This window comes from Myxine glutinosa, chromosome 3 (assembly GCF_964187855.1).
Source record: "Myxine glutinosa chromosome 3, kmMyxGlut1.1, whole genome shotgun sequence".
In the NCBI taxonomy this organism is placed as follows: domain Eukaryota; kingdom Metazoa; phylum Chordata; class Myxini; order Myxiniformes; family Myxinidae; genus Myxine; species Myxine glutinosa.
The window spans coordinates 103,998,207-104,020,418 of NC_136263.1; the positions used below are offsets into that span (position 1 = coordinate 103,998,207).

Here is a 22,212-nt window from a genome sequence, read left to right on the forward strand (position 1 = left end):
GGCGAAGGTCCTCTCACGGTCCGGGGGTCACCGAGACCAGGTAGTCACCGAGGGGACCACGTAACAGAATTGGGGGCTCGTCCAAATTACGATTTGCGGTTTCGCAATTGGGTCTACGTCCGGGATTTAAAATTGTATAAAATAATAAAATAATAATTTTTAGTAATTAAAATTTATTAATTAATTATTAATTGGTAAATTTTTTTGTTTTGAGAAATTGCGGTAAAATCTTGGGTGAAGGTTAACGGGTGTTAACGATAGGCACCATGGCGTTTGTGGCACAGAACTTTGGGGTAGCACCGAGTGAGGCACAGTTCCGAGCGTTGCTAAAGTCGGACCTCTTGAAATTGGCCAAACATTTTAACTTGGAGGTCCGAACTAATTTGAGGAAGGCAGAGTTGCAGGCCACGGTGATACAATCTATGGTGGGATTAGGAACATGGGACGAATTAGCCTGGGAGTGGCTACCCGAAGAACCAGAAGACGTTGAGCTCCGGAAACTGGAGTTGCAGTTACGGAGCCAGGAACGGATTAAAGAAGAAGAAAGGAAAGCAGAAAAGGAAAGAGCAGAAGAAGAAAGGAAAGCAGAAAAGGAAAGAGCAGAAGAAGAAAGGAAAGCAGAAAAGGAAAGAGCAGAAGAAGAAAGGAAAGCAGAAGAGAGGAGGGAAGAGAAACAAGCGGAGGAAAGGAGAGTGGAACGAGAACTCCAGGAAAGGTTAGAAGACAAAAAAGCAGAGGAAAGGAGAGTGGAACGAGAACTCCAGGAAAGGTTGGAAGAGAAAACAGCACAAGAAAGAACCGAGGAAAGGAGAGTGGAAAGAGAACTCCAGGAAAGAAGAGAAAAGGAACAAGCAGAGGAAAGGAGAGCTGCAAGGGACCTCGAAGCAGAGGAGAGAAAAGCGGAAAGGGAATTAAAGGAACGTGACATGGAGCTTCAGCAAGAAATCAAATTCAAGGAGCTGGAGTTAATGAGAGAACGGGGAGAGGCACCACCCTTGCTGACGGGGTCGACACCTAACCAGAAAACCTGGGATGTGGGCAGACATGTGAGGCTGGTTCCACCGTTCAGTGAAAAAGAAGTCGCGAAATTTTTTCCACACTTTGAGAAAGTGGCTCGACAATTAAACTGGCCGGAGGAGGCATGGACCATACTCGTGCAAAGTGTGCTGGTGGGGAAAGCTCAGGAAATTTATTCGGCGCTACCAATGGACCAATGTGCAGATTATGAGGTACTGAAGAAGCACATCCTCAAGGCCTATGAGTTGGTTCCGGAAGCTTACAGGCAAAAATTCAGGAATGCCAGGAAGAGGGAGAGTGAGACCCATGTGGAGTTTGCCAGAGTGAAAGAAAACATGTTTGATCGGTGGTGTGAGTCAAAAGGAGTCGGGAAAGACTTCGAAACATTGCGGGACTTGATCCTGGTGGAGGAATTCCAGCAGTGTGTCCACGAGGACATCAAAGTGTACCTGCAGGAAAAGAAAGTACCGAAGTTGTGGGACGCAGCCACCATGGCAGATGATTATGCCTTAACCCACCGAATAGGGGTCCACGAACCTAACTCCTCGCCTAGATCTCCGCAGGGGAGGTGGGGAACAGCGTGTGCGGAGAACGACCATACATGGCGGCGGCCTCGAGATGATTATGGGGACAACTATGATACCCCACCTGTTCGAAATCGGAGGGATGAGGGCCCAAGACAAACTTATAGTTCGGGGGGCCCGAGGCAGACCACGAGTTTTTCCTCCGGGCCTACTTGCGCTTTTTGCAAGAAACCTGGACACTTGATGTCCAGTTGTTACCGCATGAAAAGCGAAGACCCAGAGCGGAGTCCGACTACTACGACTCCAAACGCAATGGCCATTGTGAGAAATCGCCATCAAAAGGGTTACCAACCATTTATTTCAGAGGGGTTTGTGTCACGGGATGGAGCCTCGACTAACCGGAAACCGGTTAGGATATTGAGGGACACAGGGGCACATCAATCTTTAATGCTTGAAGGCATTTTGCCATGGTCCGAGGAGACGGCAACGGGGGATAGTGTTCGTTTACAGGGGATCGGGGGCGGTGTTAGTGCTCCCCTTCATGTCATCCATTTGGAGTCCGATTTGGTGTCAGGACCGGTCACCGTCGGTTTACAAGCCACGCTTCCTGTAGAGGGTGTATCTGTGGTTATCGGGAATGATTTGGCCGGGGGTCAAGTTTATGGTAACCTGAGGGTTGGTAAAGAGCCCAGCAGGGAAAATAACGCCACACCAGCTCGGGATGGCGACAAAAGTGCCAAGTTATTTGTAGGGGGACTGAACTTCAAAACAGAGGAAGAAGTTCTGACCTCTGTCTTCAACAGATATGGGCCGCTGGTGGAAGTGCGGTTGGTAAGAGACTGGGAAACGCAACAGTCAAGAGGGTTCGGCTTTGTCACGTTTGCCAGCACAAAAGACGCCAGAGAGGCAGAGAAGAATTGGAATGGCAAGGATTTGGAGGGTCGGACCATAACAGTAGGGAAGGCATTTCGTAGGCGTCGAGAGGTCTACAGGAGAGGACAACTGGGCGGTAGTTTTGGTGGTGGCCGCAATCAATATTATTATGGAGGCTCCCTGAGTTATGGCCGCTCCCGAAGGAAGGATTGGGAAAATGGTGGCCGAGAAGGAGACCGCTATTCATGGGACTACAGGGACCAGTGGTCCCACCCTAATTATTATTGAAGTTCTGAGAAGTTGAAGCACTGAAGGCGGCGGAGCCAAGATTCCTACACGAATTAACCGTGAACGCCGTTCCTAAAGGCGTCCATGTAGTGAACTTTCATGCACGGACTAACCGTGAACTCCACGTTCCTCAAGGCGCCCATGTAGAGAACTTTCCTGCACGGACTAACCGTGAACTCCGCGTTCCTAAAGGCATCCATGTAGTGAATACTCGGCTTGTCCTCCCGGAAAAAGTGCTATCGAGTTGCTTAACTTTGGATCTTTGATCAACCCCTTAACCTTCATTCCCAAGATACGGACGGTCAAAGTCAGAGGGTCATGAGATGGAGTTTGATTTGGCAGGGACAATTTCGTTGTTGGTACTTAGTCCAGAGGGAGTAATCTGGAGGGGTTGTGGTGAAATTTTGGTTGCTTTATTTTTAAGTGATAACTGTGCCCGGGGGGAACTGATAATGTGGGGGGGGGGGGGGGGGTTGAGTTATCTGGTTTGTTTCTCCAAATTGGCCGGCAAAGAAAGTTTTCGCTGGGTTCAAACTTTCTTTCTTGAAGGGGGGGAGTGTTACATATTTATGTGAATGTATGTGAATTACCATTCAGGTTGCTTATCCGTGTGTATTATATTAAGGGTTGTTGTGATTGGAGGGTCAGGAGCCCTTCTGAACCAGTGGCCGGAAACGGAAGTGGCCGGAAACGAGAGAAGAAAAGACACGAGGAAAAGAAGGAGGTTTCGTCTTCCTCGCCCGCTCCGACAAAAGGTGGGATCGACCTTGCGCTGGGTGAAAAAGCGGCGTTCCGAAACCCGTCTGGCGATAGGAGTTACCTGGACGTGGAACTACCTTTTGACACGTCAAGTCGCCTTGAGTTCGTGCACGGAACCAAGCGTCCGGCACGGTTTGCCCCATCTACAAAGACGCGTACGGGTCGCACGTTGGGGCCTCGCGCGCGTTGCAAACCGCGCTTGGTTTTGCCCGTCTACAAAGACGCGTACGGGTCGCACGTTGGGGCCTCGCGCGCGTTGCAAACCGCGCTTGGTTTTGCCCGTCTACAAGGACGCGTACGGGTCACACTTTGGGGGCCTCGCGCGCGTTGGAAGCCGCGCTGGGTTTGGCCCCGTTGCTTGGCAAGGAGGTGTGCGCTGCAGCAGCTGTCCCCGGTCCGAGACGGCACGTTTGGAGCACGTCCGCCCGGGGTTCGTTCAACCGCCCGTGTGCGGAGAAGAGAGACATTGGGAGAGACATTGACCACGGAGGGAGTCAGGAGTGGGGCTCACGTGAGGAATGTATAAGATGGCCATCTTAGAGTTAGTGTAGATGAGTTTACATCTTTGTGATATTGATTGTTGATTGTTGATGGTTGATTGCTCGGGGAATATATCATTGATTATTCCGGATCCTTGGTGTGGGGTTTCCTTTGGATTGGAATTCCTATTGATTGCGTTACGAAAGCTCATATATATAATACTACTTGCTGGCGAAGGTCCTCTCACGGTCCGGGGGTCACCGAGACCAGGTAGTCACCGAGGGGACCACGTAACACAGGGCACACAGAAAATTTTCTGTGTGAAATGCAATCAATGATTTCCTAATAATTGCATTTTTCATGCTCATCCATATATAATGGAGCAAATGTATTTGTATGTATGTATACACATATATATATATACTGTATGTGTGTGTGTGTGTGTATGTCTGCATGTCTGCATTTACCCATTGATTTGACAGCTGGCCTGACGCCACTCACATTTGTATCCTGAAAAAAAAATCACGTCCACCATTTTGGTCAGCCGAAGATGTCTGGAAGTGCCTTATGAAGAAATGCTATGCCCTCCCGATAAGTTCTCCATTTGGTGTAAAGCAAAGTTCTCCGTTTGGTGTAAAATGATCATTAAATATTGAAAGGTTGGAGCTGATATGTGTTATGGACCTTATGAAGGCAATAGTACTTGTCGGCCTGAGACCTACATAACCCGGGTTATTATTTTTTTTCGGGAGTGATTGTGACAGCGGTCTGTTGCCTATACACCACCCAACTAAAGGGATGTGTCAGAAGAATGTGTTGCACGTTTGGAACAAGATCGCCCGTGGGGTGGGTACTCTGCTCGTTGGTATAATAAACGGAGATCCTTTCCAAGGAACTTCAACACAGGAAGCCATTAGGCCTATCAAAGCCGACATTATTATTGTCAACTTGTGATTGTCCATGCTCTTTCCTCTCAAATGCTGCAAGGATGTACCTCGTACATGACTTGTTAAGCCTCTTCAGATGTAAAGACTTTTTAAGTGTTTGGTATGGCTCGACCAGGGTTCAAACAGCTGACCTCTCAGACTTAGGGGTGATGCTCTATCCATTACCACACCGAGTCTCGTTATAAATGGGATAATGTGTATTTAGTTCAATTACAATACTGGGATGAGTGAAAAGTTAAAATGACTAATTCCTTGTCACGTATTATACTCCAAGGGTACTTCAGATGTTGGGAATGTTGGAATTTTTGAAGGCTTAAAATGCATGCTGAAGCAGATGAATATATATATATATATATAACGTTAAATACATTTCAATGCATTTTTATTCCATTTAATATTTTCAAATTTGCTTTTTTTTCTTTAGGGCAACTTCGTGAGTTCGGCGTCCGCTACCAATGAAGGCCAAAAACAATCAAAGAAGGAAGGTGGAAAGTCTACCTGCAAAAAAAATTGCAGGTAAATAATAGTTGGCTGGCTTGTAGGAAAGTGTTAAATCTTGTCATTGGATCTTGTGTGTCATCTGCTTACATCAAGGAATTCATGACTATGGTAAACAAAATGAAGCACAAGAGCCAATGAGAAGTAGGAGAGGGCAGAAGAGGCAAAGCCAGATGAAGCTTGTTTTCAATAGAGAGCCCATCAACTTGCAACATGGAGGAGAGTGACAGTTCTTTGGAATTCACGTCTTGTCTTGATATTCCAATGGTGTAGAAGACCTTGTTTTTGACCACTCAAAGAGGAGCAAGGTGGGAAGCCGGAGCAGCAGCCCAGAATGGGGAGCCATACCTCATGGAGCTCACTGCAAAAGCCAAGTATAGTGTGATGAACCTGGTGCGGTTCATTATTGCCTTAGCTCTGTAGAAAATACCCAAACTGTGATTAACAGTTGGTGCTCATTTTATGATATGATCATGGTTACCATGCAATTCATGTTATGTTTAGTTACCCACATGCTATAACCAAAACCCTTGTGGTCAAGGTTGCATAATATAAGGCTGGTATCTGCTTGGCAATTTGATCTTCTGAAATTCCCACAGCTCGTTGATACATTTAAGAGTAAGCACACGGAGGAAATAAGTCACACAAAAAAACAGCACACTCAGTCCAAACGAATAAATCTTACATTCAAATGTTGGACTTTTTGTCTCAGCCAGGTATAAGTAACGTTCGATGACATTTTAACTTTGAAGTTCGAACTCGATGTTAAGATTAAAAGCCAGATACAATGCAAGATACACTTTAAAGTTTCTGTGTTAAAATTTCAATCTTAAATTTAAGATAATGTACACTTCAAATTAAAGTCTGCAAGGACCTCGGCCTAGTTTTAGGGGGAAATCAGTGTGGAAAAAGTCAATTGGTGAATTACTGCCGCGACAGAACTGAAATCCCTATTTTTCAGAACTTGAACTTAGAATATGGAAGTCAGACTCATAAAGTTGTAACTCACACTCAACCTGTCAGGACTCAACCTATACCCTGCAAATTATTATACTATTTTGTTCAAATTAATGAAGCTCTGCAAGAAATTCGAGAAAAAAAATCACAAGGGAATTTAAACCTACACTTTCCCAACGGTGTTCAAAATACTGGTCTGTAATTCAATCCTATTAAGTATAATCAAGTTGCTGTGACATCAGGAATTCATAGATGAGAGCTTTTTGCTCTTCCCCAGCCACTATCCTGGAATGGCCCGAAAAATGTTAATTATGATCACTTGTGCAAAACGTTTGAATTGTGATCACGTGGGCAAAAAGTCCGGTCAATTTCACTAAGCCTCATTCCTTAAGGTGAAAAATTCACGAAAGTTGTGTGAGAAGGGTCCGAGTTTAGATGCATTATAACATTTCCGTTTTCGAATAGTTGCTATTCTTCTGAGATAAAGATTCTCTAATATATTTGTGATTTACATGGTTTTGTTACTCCATCTTTAGAAAATAACACTTGTCTCTTCTTTTACACAGAAATTCAAATCCGAAGACGAACAGAGTGAAAAAGGATAAGCCACAAAAGGGTGAGTTTTAAGAAACATGGTGACAGTTAAATCCACTTCATGACTTATCTACATCTTCTTAGCATGTATTTTGCATGTATTAAAAAATGTTCACAAGTTTGAGAGTTGGAGAACAGTGACTATTGTTACGGATTCGGCACTAATTATTGTGGTTATGATGATTATTGTTGTTGGTTCTAAGTATTATGGTGATGGTGGTTTAAGGGAAAGGGTTATTGTAGTTAAAATGTTTAAAAGCGCTCATGATAAAATAATACCGGAAATGGCAGAGTGCGCCGGAAGAGGTCGAGGGAGGAGGAAGAGCGCGTAAGGCAGAAAGAAGAAGAAGAAGAGGCGTGACGAGAAGAAAAGACGATCTTGGTTGAAGCTCCGTACCGAGCGGTCGAGCGTACAGTGCGAGGGAACTTTGAGTCCCTGAAAGGAAGTTCGTGCGATAGGTGATATCGCCGGAGTACCGTGGAGCCTGCGTCGTCGGGTCGGCATTGAGGTTCCGGAGTATCCTTGCCTCGAAGCCCCGGCTCGAGTGAGAGCCGTCCGCCATTTCGCCACGCGCGCTGCCTTCAGTGGAAAAGGTTTTTGTCGCGTCGGCTGGCATTATTCCCCGGTGGTTTGCCTGGGACGGCTGTGCAAGTAAGTGGCTTTTGAGGATTATACGGACTATGGAGCCTCGCTGATTGAACAGCAAACGTGTACGTCAGAGCGCGTCTTTGGAGGTTTTCCATTACACCGCTAGTTTGCTGGGTGTTGGACCACGTGACCTCTGGGTCGCTTCGATCGTCCCCGCCTCAATTGATTTTGGATCGGACATTGATCCATCGATCGCTGGAGCGAATCGACTTCGCCTTGGAGGGGTACAGAGACATTGGGGGAGTGCCGTGAGTTTGGGTTAAGGGACTAGATAAGGTGGTACCATCTTAAGATCGGGATTGTATGGTGAATTGCTATAATTATTTGTGTCATGATTCCTGTGTGATTTATAATATATGATTGGCTTGTTCATCCCCATTGGTGTGGTTTCCTTATTGATTGCGACACGGAATAGTATATTTTTCTGCCATGGCTCCTCCCGGGGTTCGGAGGTATACCAAGACTAGGAGGTCGGGGAGGACCACATAACACTATACTTAAACACGAGTAGTTTTCAAACAAGGACCTCTTTTGTTGCTGTGCAGACTGGAGATTAACTTTCATATGGTTGGCAAGCCCTTGAGAAAGCAGAGAGGTTTAACTTAAGGAGATGGACAATGAGTGAGTTGATCAGTGAAGTGTGTGATACAACAGAATGGAAAATGAAAGGACAAAAGGACAGGGATTCACCAGACGAAGTGAAATCCAGGAGATAGTCAGGTTCACTTTGTTTTTTCGTTCAAAATCATGGTAGATTAGCAAACCTATACATTTTTGGAAACGTTATTAAATGGAAAATCTGAAAATCAATGTTTACATTTGCCAATTCCGACCAATTGGATTCGACCAATTCGACCAATTCCATTCGACCAATCGACCAATTCCATTCGACCAATTCGACCATTCTACCAATCGCTTTGATCCACCATTCGACCATTCGACCAATTAGATCGATTTGATTCGATTCGATTCATCGAATTCGATTCGATCGACCATTCGACCAATTCGATTTGCCAATCAATTTGACTGACCTTTGCTTGTGTGGAACGGACTGTGAAAACGATGCGGACTATATTGTCGGATACGACACACAGGACAGTGATGACGAACTCTGAATGGCATATTCTGTAATCGTGTATGTTTGATGCCATTGACTGCCTGTGTATATTTTGTCATTGACTGCCTGTGTAGATGTGAAGTTATACTGACTGCATGTGTATATATGATTTCCCTGACTGCCTGTGTATGTTTGGTGATATGAATTATTGTGACACATTTTGATGTTATTAACTGCCTGTACAAAATGATAACATGTATTTGATTATGCAACTTATCGCAAATATAAAGACAGTATTTTGCAATTCAAAACCTTTGATTCGTGTCTTACCATTCCCCATAGCACTAATTTGATACTTTCATTGGATTCCTTGTCCCTGAAAATATAGGTTTAGTATATTTTAAAAAGTTTTTAGGGTAATTAGAGGCAGAAATAGAACAAAATATGTATTTTACGGTGGCCATTTTGAAAATCCAAAATGGCCGCCATACAGGTATCTCTCCAAATGTAAACATTGATTTTTAGTTTCCTTATGCTATAACCTTTCCAAAAATGTATAGGTTTGCAAATCTACCATGATTTTGAACGAAATATAATTTATTGACATAGTGAACCTGACTAAGATGACTGTTACCTCATCTCCACGAGCAAGTTCAGAAGTTCTTTTTATTGAAGGAGCTGTGCTCCCACGTAATCGGAAGAATGGACGCAACAAAAAGCTGGAATTCGTCTGAGTTTCTTTATTGTCACAAAACAACTCGGGTACTCTGAAAAGCCCGTTTATCGGGCAGCAATATATATACACACATTATCCCGGAGTGTTTGCCCGGGAAAGGCGAGAGGGGGCGTGGCCGGGCGTCCTGGCCGCGGCCTGGCAAGTCGAGAGCGGGCGTGGCCGGGCGTGCCCGGGCATGCCCGGGCGTCCCGGCCTAGGCCTGGCAAGTTGAGCGCGGGCCTGCCCGGACGTTCTGGACGAGCCCGGCGTGGTGATCGCTCCGCATCCTTGGTAGGTGCAAGGCGATTGTGTAAACCCAGCGGTAGCCGCTACAATATTGTGACTGGGCCATGCCAGGAGCAAGCTTTGAGTATGTCTCCATTTGCACTTCAAAAACATGGTCATACCATACTCACATATACTGCGGGGTTTTTTAAAACAGCTCTTAAATGGTCAAGGATTACATTGGTGTAATCACTAATTCCTGGTGCATAAATCACCAGAAAAATACAATAACATCCATCTGGTTAGAGTTGTATACATTTTCTTGGAGAGGAGAGTGGTAGCTGCTACAACTGTTCACAACTTCAACATGGCCAAACAGGTGCATACGGCATTTGAAGAGATTATATTTCCCCACGAGCCGGAGAGGCAAACACAATTTTGTGATGCAGACACTTGTTAATTCATGAATAGCACCTGTTTACTGTCTATAATGACAGAGTTATGTGACTTTTGTGAACCACAAAGTTGCAGTAGCCGTGGTTATGTTTTGTGCTGTCCAGTAAATTTTCAGAAGGTTTGCAGTCTGAAGGTATGGCATGGAATAGGGATTCTGCAAGTGTAAAGATGGGCATGAGAGGCCATTAGCTTGAACGAGGCGAGTCTACCTTGAGCCTCAAGTCTCGAGTAAAGAGGGAAGTCTCAAATTCTTGTGAGATCATTATGCTTTTCTGAAATCAAAACATCAGAAAAGTGTTGAAGGTGAATGTGAAATTGGTGAACTTTTCATTTTTTGAGGGAAATTACTGATGTAAACGAGATAATTACTAACCACAGTTCTTATTTGTGCCGCAGTTAAATTTAAAGCAGCTGAAGCAGCAAATCACATTGAGGTAAGACTTTCACATACTGTATATATACACACTAACACACACACACACACACACACACACACACACACACACACACACACACACACACACAAACACACACACAAACACACACACACACACACACACACACAAACACACACACACACACAGAGACATACACGCACACACACACACAAACACACACACAAACACACAAACACACACACAAACACACACACACACACACAGACATACACACACACACACACACACACACACACACACACACACACACATACACACACAAACACACCCGCCGTGCGAATGCTAATTTTGTTGTGGCCGATCGCTACTCTGGGTGCGAGCAATGGCGGACCAATGGAAGAAAAGACATTCACGGACAGAGAGAAAGTAAACATTTAACGATTTGATTTATTTACAAACACTAGTACACCCCCTCACTATGGGAGGGTCAGGAAGTGTCAATCCTCTTTAGGGTATATAGATTACAGTCGATCTACGGTCGGGTCTCAAGAACATTGGGTGTGTTCATTTACCAAGTTTCTTGTGGAGAGATCGCCAAGTGGTTTCAGCATTCGAGCAAGCACTCTATTCAAAACCGTCAAGGAACGGCTAGCTTGGCAAGCACGAGCTAGCTGCTTGGAAAATGTGCACAACCCGGCTTCCTCCCTTTCAGTTTCGCGTTGAATAGCAGGAGCGAGTTCCAAAATTTTGCTATGAAAAACGCCACGGCATCAGCAGAAAGGGCCATGTTATTAACCCAACACTTGTGGGTTTATATGTGGAGTACAGTAGATCTTCGCTAAGGTCTGTAAGTAAAACTTACCTCACTGATGTCGGGGTTTCTCCAAATTTCCTTATTTAGTGTTATAAATATTGACAACTTTGGATTCGGATTGACAGTTGCAACATTTTTAGCAACATTTAGCAACGACAGTTTAGCAACTTCCATGCGTTCAACGTCAAGAAGAATATTCGGATTGACAGTTGGTCGAGTTGAGAAAGTGCATCTTGTGGTCCTGATTAATCGATATTGTTTTATCGATACACGATGGGGAATTACCGACCACACCTGAGTGTTTACATCATCAAGAGGAGCTTCAGGAGATGTAAGGTTGAGGATGTTGAGTTAACTGATGAAGCGCCAAACGTAAGAAACCTCTTTGTTGTTTACACAGTGGGGGTCTTAGGAAGATCCCCCGACAGGTGGTTTAGAACTGTCTTCTGTCTTTAGCTCAGTGGGGAAAGTTTGTACAATGTGGTGTCCATCTTGTTTATCCCGTATAATGTATTGTCAATCTTGCCCCACCCCTCTCCCTTCCACAGATCTCCCGATGTTCCTGTTCCCCACTGTTGTTGTGCTTCCATCTCTCTCTGCCTTCTTATGTACCACTCCCTTTATTATATGTTATATGTGTTAGCTCTTCCACGAGCCTCGACTTAGTATACAAAAAAAAAAAAGAAAAAAGAAAAAAAAAATAGCATTAGCGACTGTTTAAAAATCTAATCAAACGTGTTTGTGGTTCATAATATTTTTACTTCGGTAAGCAAATAGCATGATGATGTTATAACATTAATATTGTTACAGACGCGGTTGTGGATGTTGGTTCACCGAGCGGTTTGGTATGACCGCGCCTGCACGTTTACCCGATTATGCTCGAACGTTGACTAAGTCGCGCTATGCTAAATCAATGATGGAAAAGACACAACGGCTGGATTAAAATGACACGACACCAAGGGTTCAGTTCTCAAGACCTCCGGAGGAGGTTATATTAGGGCGGAAGGTTAGATTACAGGAATGAGAGGGACAGCATAGGAAGACAGGCACTTAAACACGGTCTTATACTAGCCCCGACAGACGACAGATAAACAGGACATAAACTGACTCACACGGGGATTGATGGCAAGGAGGGGCAGGTCTTCGATGGCTCAAGGTGCACCTTGGCTCAGGGGCAAAATCGACCCGGTCCAGTCCAAGATGCGGGAGGTCTCACTCAGCGCTCGGAGGTGGTGACTTGTCTGCTCAAGCTGGGGGCGCATCTCTCGTCACGTCCGGCAAGTCGCTGCGTATATCCGGCGGGGAGTGACACGCCCTCGGCTAGTTAGCTCCGCCCCAGATGGAATCGGTCCGCCCTTCTTATTGGGTGCGGGGGGGGGTTACTGGCTCCGCCCCTGACGAGGAGCTGACAGCCAGCCCCTTCGTGGTAACCCCGTGGAGCGCATGGGCAATGGCGGCTAACCACGCCGGTGTGAGGACGCACACTCCCCGCACGCCGCGCCGCGCCCCTCTGTTGTTGTAGTTGTTGTTGTAGTTGTTGTTGTAGTTGTTGTTTCATGGGGAAGATGGGAGGAGGTAAGGGCAGGTCCTAAACTCACTACTGGTGCCATACAATCACATTCTGGTGCAACGAAGAGTCAGAATTAATGGAAACGAGTCCTTAACTGACATAGACTAAGAATAACTAGCAAGATGTCCTATAGTTGTCTACGTGAGATGCGGTGGACCTGGGCACGACATTTAATGGGGAAAAAGGGGAAGGTCGGTTCTACAGAGTGTTATTTACAGGCAATGGGACTAGGGAATGGGGGATTGGGGATAGTTGGGGAGTATTGGGGAAATAGGGGAGTATTTACAAGCGGATATTGAGGCCAAATGCCATATCCGCAACATTGCACCCTTCTCTACCCTCGGGGCGTCCCGACCCGATAAATTTTTACCTATTTTAGTGTGGCACTCAGATGTAGTTCCCTCTACTATTAACTCTACCCTGAGTGCGACAGTTTTACAGATATTCACAAATGAGTAAATATGTCCCCCTGCGACGTTGCACCCTTCTCCTCACAGAAACACGCCCACAGGATAATCGAATTGCGGAGAGAATTCGCAAACTAAACATACAGCCGGTAGGGAGCATTATTTACAAGACTACGCTGATATTTACACTACGATCCAGGACCTGTTTTTGGAGGAACACATGCAGATGTTATGCATAGAGAGAGCACGCATGCCAGCATCGATACACCAACCCACGAGTGCTCTGTGGCCTTACGGCCTTTAATAATGTGCAGAGCACCCCTTCCCAGCACCAAAAGCACCACCCCATCACACAGTCAGCACCATCCGGTGCACCACCATTGTTCATCAATGTTCAACAATAAAATAAATTCAACAACCCCTAACCCTGCAGGTGTCTCTTGCTCTTCGTGTGGTGCACTTGGCCTTCTGGCTTCTTTCAAAAATAAAGAAAGGCGCCAACCGCGTCCATTTCTTTATTGTGGCCATCAGGGTGTCAACTATAAGTGGTTCACCTGTATGGCATAGGTGCCACGTTGACCCATAGGTCCATCCACGGGTGGTGCTTGGCCGCAAAAGAACTGCGGTCCATTGTGGGTGGCCACCAAAATTGCGGTCCATATGGTGTATCGATCCAGGCAGCAAGCAGCGAAAGTGCAGGCCCACAACTGCGTAGCCAGCACCTCTCTCTCCTCTCTCTCTGCCCCAAAACCAGATCCTCGGAGGTGGGAGACAAAAGAAGCAGACAAGTGAGTAAGGTGGTAAGGGCGCAAAAGTGCACGCAATGTAAGGTAATGCACACTGGGGGCACATGGGAACCAGGTGAGACAGGTACGTTCCTACCGTACGCCCCCCCCCCCCCCACCAGGTAACCTACATGGCCCCTCCCTTACCCCTTACTGTATCCACAAAACACAACACTACCCATAAACATCTACTTTACAAATCAACAAACATCCCTACTGTCTTCCCCGTTCCTCCCATATACCAAATTCGTCTTCTCTCCCTCCTAACCAATCAAATTTGCCATTTTCAACTCTCACCAAAATTTGCCATCTCCAACTCAACATCATAATTTGCTATCACCAATTCATCATCAGTCCCTCCTAGGGAGGGAGAGATGGAATCACCCCAATGTCTCATCCACGTCGTGATGCGTCTCACAAATCCAACAGCAATCCTTACTTCCTGCAACACAACAAAGAAAACACAGGTGTGGAGTCATCATCATCACCACAGGTAAGTGGCTGCGTATGGTGCGACAGGTTCATCAATCCTAACTATTTCCTAAATGACTTTAACAACTTTACACTACCCGGGGTCTTTCTCCGGCCAAACCATTGGCCCTCTTACACTATGGGTTCTAAAAACCAATTCCCATTGTCCAAACTGTGGTGCTTTTCAATTTGGGGTCTCACTCCCCCGATTCATCTCCCGGTGCCCTCGCACAATTTCCGGGCTGTGGCGTGTACCTCTCCCAGCGGGTCTACCCACCTGCACACCTCCACCACTGCAGTTGCCTCCGAGCTTACCTGCTCCTTACCCTAACCTAACTACCTGGGGAAGGCCCTCTGGCGCTCTCCCCACTCGGTGCCCTCTCTGGCACTGGGCTACCCGATCCACACCCGGGATCCTCAGGCACCCACTGACACTAACGGCTCCCAGAGCCCACCTGCGGCCTCACCTGGCCGACATCCTCACAGTGGTGGAGTGCCCAACCAACTACACACACTAACAGGCTACACGCCCAGCCATTTCCACAACACTAATGCACCCATCCAAATACCATTCTGTCACCCGCACCACAGATGCCAATATCCAACCACAATTTACCTATACCCTCTACCTAACACTTACACTACCCGCCCCGGGTATTCGTGAAAGGGGTCCACTCTTCCCCCATCCACACCTTCGCACCATGCACACCACTCCGTACCACTTACTCCAACTCTCTCCACACACCTGTACCTGCACACCTGTGCTCTCACACCTGGTGCCACCTGCACCCTTCTCTCCCCAAGCGCATTCGCGCTGATCCACAACACTCACTACTCATACACTGCTCCACACACCTGTCCAGTTGCACACCTGTGCAATCACACCTGTCCAGTTGCACACCTGTGCAATCACACCTGTTCCATCCTCACACACACGGCATCATCTCAGCTAACTACTCCCCTCTGAAACTTGCGCTTCCCAGTCGTCCCTTTAAACTATTGCGCTCCCTCGTCATTATCATCCACACTAATTTACCTGCGTCCCCCCTACAGGTATCAGTCACTAACTAACCTTAACGTCACCTAATGTCAATCTCTTCTAGATCCCTACAATATAACCTAACCCACCCGGGCTAGTTTTCACTGCCATCAACCCCATAAGCTATTGCGCATTTGCCCCACTGGGAAGGGTGGCAGGGATGCCACCCTTACCCACCGGGCCCATCGCTCACTACCAATTTTTGCACATCAAATTTCCACAAATCAAAAATTTGCCAATCACTACCCATCATCTGCCAATCACTACTGCCAATCCTTTGCCAATCATCAAATTTTGTTTTTTTCCCCTAATTTTGGGGCCAAAACACTAACCTCATCACCCAGTCTACTCACTAATGCCTCTCGGTGCGCCAATTCCTGTCCAAAGCCCGGCTTCGTAAAGCCAAGCCATGAATGCTGGTTGTTTTGTGCCAGCGGCTGGACGCGTCTGGCACTCGGTGCAGGGACGGGGGCTTACCCGGGCCGAGATCCCATGCACCACCTCGGCGTGGAGCCATCCCATGTCCCGATCTCGACCTGCCGGACTGCCTCAACAAAAAGTGGTCGCCATGACGACCCTTTCTATCGGGCTGCCCGCTCCGCCTAGTGGAGCACGGACGCGGCCGTTCAAAGCGAGGCCCAGCACGCACCGAGGGCCCGATTCGGCTAGAAGTCGACCTAACCTCTAATCCGTGTAACGTCGATGCTTCACCTGCATGCTTACACCCCGCAGCCCGTTCCTTACTCACACATCCAGCCGTGCCCATGCTCCTCGTACCTTTCCTTTCACACCCAGGTACCCTCATTCCACTCACAGCCTTGGTCACACACCTGACCACCGAACACCTTGGCACACATTCGTTGGTAGCACACCTCACCAACACACCTCTTCGCACCCCCTCCTCGGTCACCTCCTCTGTGACAATCACAGGTGTGCTCTCATTCGCACACCCAACCACGTGCCTCACCACCAACTCCAGCGTGCATTCCCACTCACGCTCTACCATTCCAGGTGTGCATCCTTCCATCCCAGGTGTACATCCTCGCTCACCTGTCACAACCAACTCACTCTCCTTGTCACTCTCACTACTCTCACCTCCATTCTTGACAGCGCACTCACCCTTACTCTTGACAGCGCACTCTTTCCTCATGCACCTGCCCGTCACACACCTTTCTCGCGCACACTCTCCCGTTACACCCTCTGTAACACTCACCACACCGCGCTTCCATGTGCTCCCTCGCACACGCGCTACGACCGACTCATTCTCGCCAGCACCCTCACTCCTTGGCACGCACTTTTTCCTCACACACCCCAGAGTCGGACTTTCTTGCACACCTCCTTTTTCGCACACCAGACCTGTCGCACACTTCACCAACGGCCTCTCACGAACACCCGGGTCCATCTCGACCCCCAAGCTTCTTAAATCACCTGGCGCATCATACGCACGACCATATTGGTCACCACTTACACCGGGTCCTCTTTCTCTTCGCTTCTCCTCCATCACCTGCGAATCCCTCATCCGGTTAATGAGCACATCATCACGATCCGAACACAGACTTTGGACCAATTCTTTTACTTCCTCCTTTATCTCTTTCTTATCCTCTCTCCGTCGCTTCTTAATTTCGCTCACCCCTTCTTCCACTTCTTCTAATTTCTGCTTCACCTCCTTCATCTCTTCGTGCGCCCCTTTAAGTTCTTCCTCTAACTCCACTTTATTTTTTTCTATGTGCTCCCGCACCTCCCGCTCTTTAACCTCCATCACCTCTACCACCTTGTTCATTTTTCTCGTCAAGTCCTCATGTACCGTCTGACACTCTTTTTTAATTACCCCTACGTCCTTTTTCATCTCTTTCTGCGTCGATTTTAAACCCTCTATTACCGCTGTGTTCTTCTTTACCTGGTCCCCCAACTCCTTTTGTCCCACTGTCAGTTGTTCTACTCCCAGCGTCAACTCCTCTATACCCCCTTGCAATTTTACAGTCCCCTTTCTCACCTCCTTCTCCATGCGCTCCTTACAGTGCCTCACCTCCTCGCGCACTCCTCCGACCTCCTCACTCACTCCTCTTCTGATCTCCTCTCCCATCACTTGCATCTCCTGCCCAGATGCCACCCTCATCTGCTCCATTTCCTCCCTGTGAGCATCCAGTTTGGTTTCTACCCCCATTCTGACCCCCTCTATCTGCTGCCCCATTTGGTTAACTTCCCTTTCCGCTTGATCCCTCATGTCCCTCAATTTGCCTTCCATCCTGTTTTCTAACCCCTCTAACCCATTTTTCACTTCTTTTATCCCGTTGTCTAACCCCTCAAATTTGTCGTCTAACTTCCCAAATTTCTTGTCTAAACCCTTAAAATTATTGTCTAACCCCTCAAATTTGTCGTCTAACTTCCCAAATTTCTTGTCTAAACCCTTAAAATTATTGTCTAACCCCTCACCGGTACCCCTCGCTTCGTCCCTCATTACCCCCATTTGGTTTCCCATTACCCCCAATTGGCCCTCCAATCGCTCACTCTGAGCCCTCATTTCCTTCCTCATTTGCTCGCTATTCTGGGCCATAAGGGCCTTCATTTGTATGAAAAAAAGGTCCAAATTTACCAGCGGCGCCACTACGGTCGCGGGCGTGGACGCCGTGGCCACCTCGTGCGCGACAACGCTATTTTGCGACCCTGCCGCCCTCACTGCTTCGCTCTCCTCCTGTCCCTCATGTCCCTCAATTTGGTCCTGGACCGACCCTGCCTCACTCTCCCCTACCGGACCCCAGCTGTCTTGATCCGCCATAGCGCGACTTTCAAAATTCGGGTTTTTATTTCCGTAAAACAAATCAAATTTCGCCGTTATAATTTTGAGCGCGGGAAACGCGCTCCGGATCGAATTCTACCTCCCCAACACCAATTGTTACCCTAGTGGTACAATTGGTGTTCCAAAATTTGGGCCTAATAAATTTAGTCCCAGGTCCGAATCCCACTCCTGACACCAATTGTTACAGACGCGGTTGTGGATGTTGGTTCACCGAGCGGTTTGGTATGACCGCGCCTGCACGTTTACCCGATTATGCTCGAACGTTGACTAAGTCGCGCTATGCTAAATCAATGATGGAAAAGACACAACGGCTGGATTAAAATGACACGACACCAAGGGTTCAGTTCTCAAGACCTCCGGAGGAGGTTATATTAGGGCGGAAGGTTAGATTACAGGAATGAGAGGGACAGCATAGGAAGACAGGCACTTAAACACGGTCTTATACTAGCCCCGACAGACGACAGATAAACAGGACAAAAACTGACTCACACGGGGATTGATGGCAAGGAGGGGCAGGTCTTCGATGGCTCAAGGTGCACCTTGGCTCAGGGGCAAAATCGACCCAGTCCAGTCCAAGATGCGGGAGGTCTCACTCAGCGCTCGGAGGTGGTGACTTGTCTGCTCAAGCTGGGGGCGCATCTCTCGTCACGTCCGGCAAGTCGCTGCGTATATCCGGCGGGGAGTGACACGCCCTCGGCTAGTTAGCTCCGCCCCAGATGGAATCGGTCCGCCCTTCTTATTGGGTGCGGGGGGGGTTACTGGCTCCGCCCCTGACGAGGAGCTGACAGCCAGCCCCTTCGTGGTAACCCCGTGGAGCGCATGGGCAATGGCGGCTAACCACGCCGGTGTGAGGACGCACACTCCCCGCACGCCGCGCCGCGCCCCTCTGTTGTTGTAGTTGTTGTTGTAGTTGTTGTTGTAGTTGTTGTTTCATGGGGAAGATGGGAGGAGGTAAGGGCAGGTCCTAAACTCACTACTGGTGCCATACAATCACATTCTGGTGCAACGAAGAGTCAGAATTAATGGAAACGAGTCCTTAACTGACATAGACTAAGAATAACTAGCAAGATGTCCTATAGTTGTCTACGTGAGATGCGGTGGACCTGGGCACGACATTTAATGGGGAAAAAGGGGAAGGTCGGTTCTACAGAGTGTTATTTACAGGCAATGGGACTAGGGAATGGGGGATTGGGGATAGTTGGGGAGTATTGGGGAAATAGGGGAGTATTTACAAGCGGATATTGAGGCCAAATGCCATATCCGCAACAATATGATGCTGTGGGAGCTGCGCTCGCACGATAAAGCCAGACAAAATGGACGACACAGGAACGAAGTTTCACCGAGCTATTTATTTAGCTCAAAACCAAAGAACTCAAAAGCACACTGAATCCGCCCCCCGAACGGGAGGCAATTTATATCGCAAACTGAACACACAAAAGCCACACCTCTCAGGTGGGGCGTGGTATGCAAAATAGGTAAGTCACGCCTCTCGACGGGGCGTGGTATGCAAGGCAAGTGTTCGCCCGAGAAGAGCAAGTCTGGACACGCCCGGTCGAGTCCGGACACGTGACCGCTCGCCGGTTGCGTCATCGGCCGGTGCACGGTAATTGTATCATGCTTCCGGTAACCGCTACATGCGCCCCCCCCAGAATTAACCTGCACCGGGAGACTTAGTTTGAGGGGGGTCCTGATGACCCGGCCAAAACGACCCCTGGTGATTCGTGTGGGGGTGGTTGGTGGCGTGGCGGTGGATGGTCGGGCGGGGGGCTTGGTTGATGGGGGACAGCCCCGTCGTGGAGGAAGGGCCAACCGTGGAGGTTGGTCGAGGTCCAAATGGGCCGGCTTGAGGCGGTCCACGGAGATGCGGTCCGGCTTGCCACCGATGTCGACGATGAATGACTTGTCGTCGCTCTACAGAACCGGAAAGGTCCATCGTACGGCCGCCGGAGCGGTCCCCGGTGTGCGTCGTGCTGGATAAAAACGTACTCCGCAGTGCGAAGTGCTGGGGGGACGTGGGGTTGGGGGCAGCCGTGGTGGGACGTGGGCACGGGGGCAAATCTCCTGGCGGCCTCCTGGAGGTCCGAGCGTCGGCGAGCCGCGGACCAGGGGCCGGTGGCGTCAGGGATGAATTCGCCCGGCACGCGCAGTGGCTGGCCGTAGACCAGCTCGGCGGTGGAAGCCTGGAGGTCCTCCTTAGGGGCCGTTCGGAGGCTCAATAGGACCCACGGGAGCCTGTCTGCCCAACCGTCATCCTGGAGGCTGGCCCTGAGAGCAGCCTTCATTGAGCGGTGGAACCGCTCGCACAAGCCGTTGGCTTGGGGGTGGTAGGCCGTGGTGCGGTGAAGCTTGACCCCCAAGGCCTGGGCGACCGCGCCCCAAAGCTCGGAGGCGAATTGGGGGGCTCTGTCGGAGGAGATGTCCGAGGGCGTGCCGAAACGGGCAATCCAAGTGCCAATGAAGGCCTGCGCTAGGTCGGTGGATGTTGTTGATGCCAGTGGGACGGCCTCCGGCCACCTGGTGGTCCTGTCCACCATCGTGAGGAGGTGGGTGAAACCCCGCGAGGAGGGAAGGGGTCCCACCAGGTCCACATTGATGTGGTCGAAGCGCCGTGCAGGCACGTTGAATGGTGCCAATGGGGCCTGGGTGTGCCGGTGGACCTTCGTGCGCTGGCAGGCGACACAGGCATTGGCCCAGTCGCGGACGTCCTTACGGAGCCCGTGCCAGACGAACTTTGCTGCCACGAGCTTCTGTGATGCTTTCCGGCCCGGGTGGGAAAGGCCGTGGAGGGCGTCAAAAATGTGCCGCTGCCATCCGGCGGGCACGATGGGGCGAGGTTGGCCCAGGGAAACGTTGCACAGGAGAACTGTGCCCGTGTCTTCGAAGGGGACGTCGGCCAACCGCAGGCCTGTGTCCGCTGTCCGGAGGGCTTGCACCGCGGGGTCGGCGGTCTGGTCGGCCGCCATGCGGGCGAAGTCCACACCCAGGTGGACAGCGTTCGCGCCGGACCGGGAGAGGCAATCGGCCACAGTGTTGTCCTTGCCTGCGACGTGCCGGATGTCCGTCGTAAATTTGGACACGGCGGAGAGGTGGCACTGCTGGCGGGCCGACCACGGCTCCGTAACCTTGGCCATAGCGAAGACCAGGGGTTTGTGGTCCACAAACGCCGTGAACCCACCGCGTAGTCGGCGGCGCCCACCGCGTAGTCGGAAGCGTCCGTGGTGAGGGCGATAGGTGCGTCGAGTGCCGGGTGCGCCAGCATGATCGCGTTGGCGAGGGCCAGCTTAGCGCCCGTGAACGCCGCGTCCATCTCTGTGGTCCAGGCGACGTCGTGCTTGGCCGGCTTGCCCCGGAGGGCATCGTACAGGGGGCGCATGAGTTGGGCGGCGCGAGGCACGAACCGATGGTAGAAATTTACCATTCCCAAAAATTCCTGTAGGGCCTTGATGGAGCGGGGGCGCGGGAAACTTGTGACTGCCTCCACCTTGGTAGGCAGTGGGACGGCCCCGCGCTTCATGATGCGGTGCCCCAGGAAGTCGACGGCCGTTACGCCAAACTGGCATTTCGCCGGGTTGATGATGAGGCCGTGCTGGCCGAGGTGCTCGAAAAGCGTGCGCAGGTGGACGAGGTGCTCCGCCCGGGAAGTGCTGGCAATGGGAATGTCATCGAGGTAGACGAACAGAAAGGTGAGATCGTGCAGCACATTGTTCATCAGCCGCTGGAAGGCCTGGGCCGCGTTCATAAGGCCGAACGGCATTCGGAGGAACTCGAAGAGGCCAAAAGGTGTAATTACAGCCATCTTCGGAACGTCGGCCGGCCGGACAGGTAACTGGTGGTAGCCCCGAATAAGGTCGACCTTGGAGAAGATCACCCGCCCCGCCAAACGGGCGGAAAA

At 49.3% G+C, this 22,212-nt stretch overlaps 1 protein-coding gene across 1 annotated transcript in view; it reads left to right on the top strand.

Moving 5' to 3' along the window:
- The first annotated feature begins 6,917 nt into the window (after positions 1-6,917).
- Positions 6,918-22,212, top strand: part of LOC137424188 (coiled-coil domain-containing protein 149-like) — a 163,389-nt gene continuing 148,094 nt past the window's right edge. The window contains exons 1-2 of the mRNA XM_078774361.1: positions 6,918-6,959; positions 10,436-10,473. The gene's annotated coding sequence lies outside the window, so the exon portion shown is untranslated. The remainder of the gene's footprint in view (positions 6,960-10,435; positions 10,474-22,212) is intronic.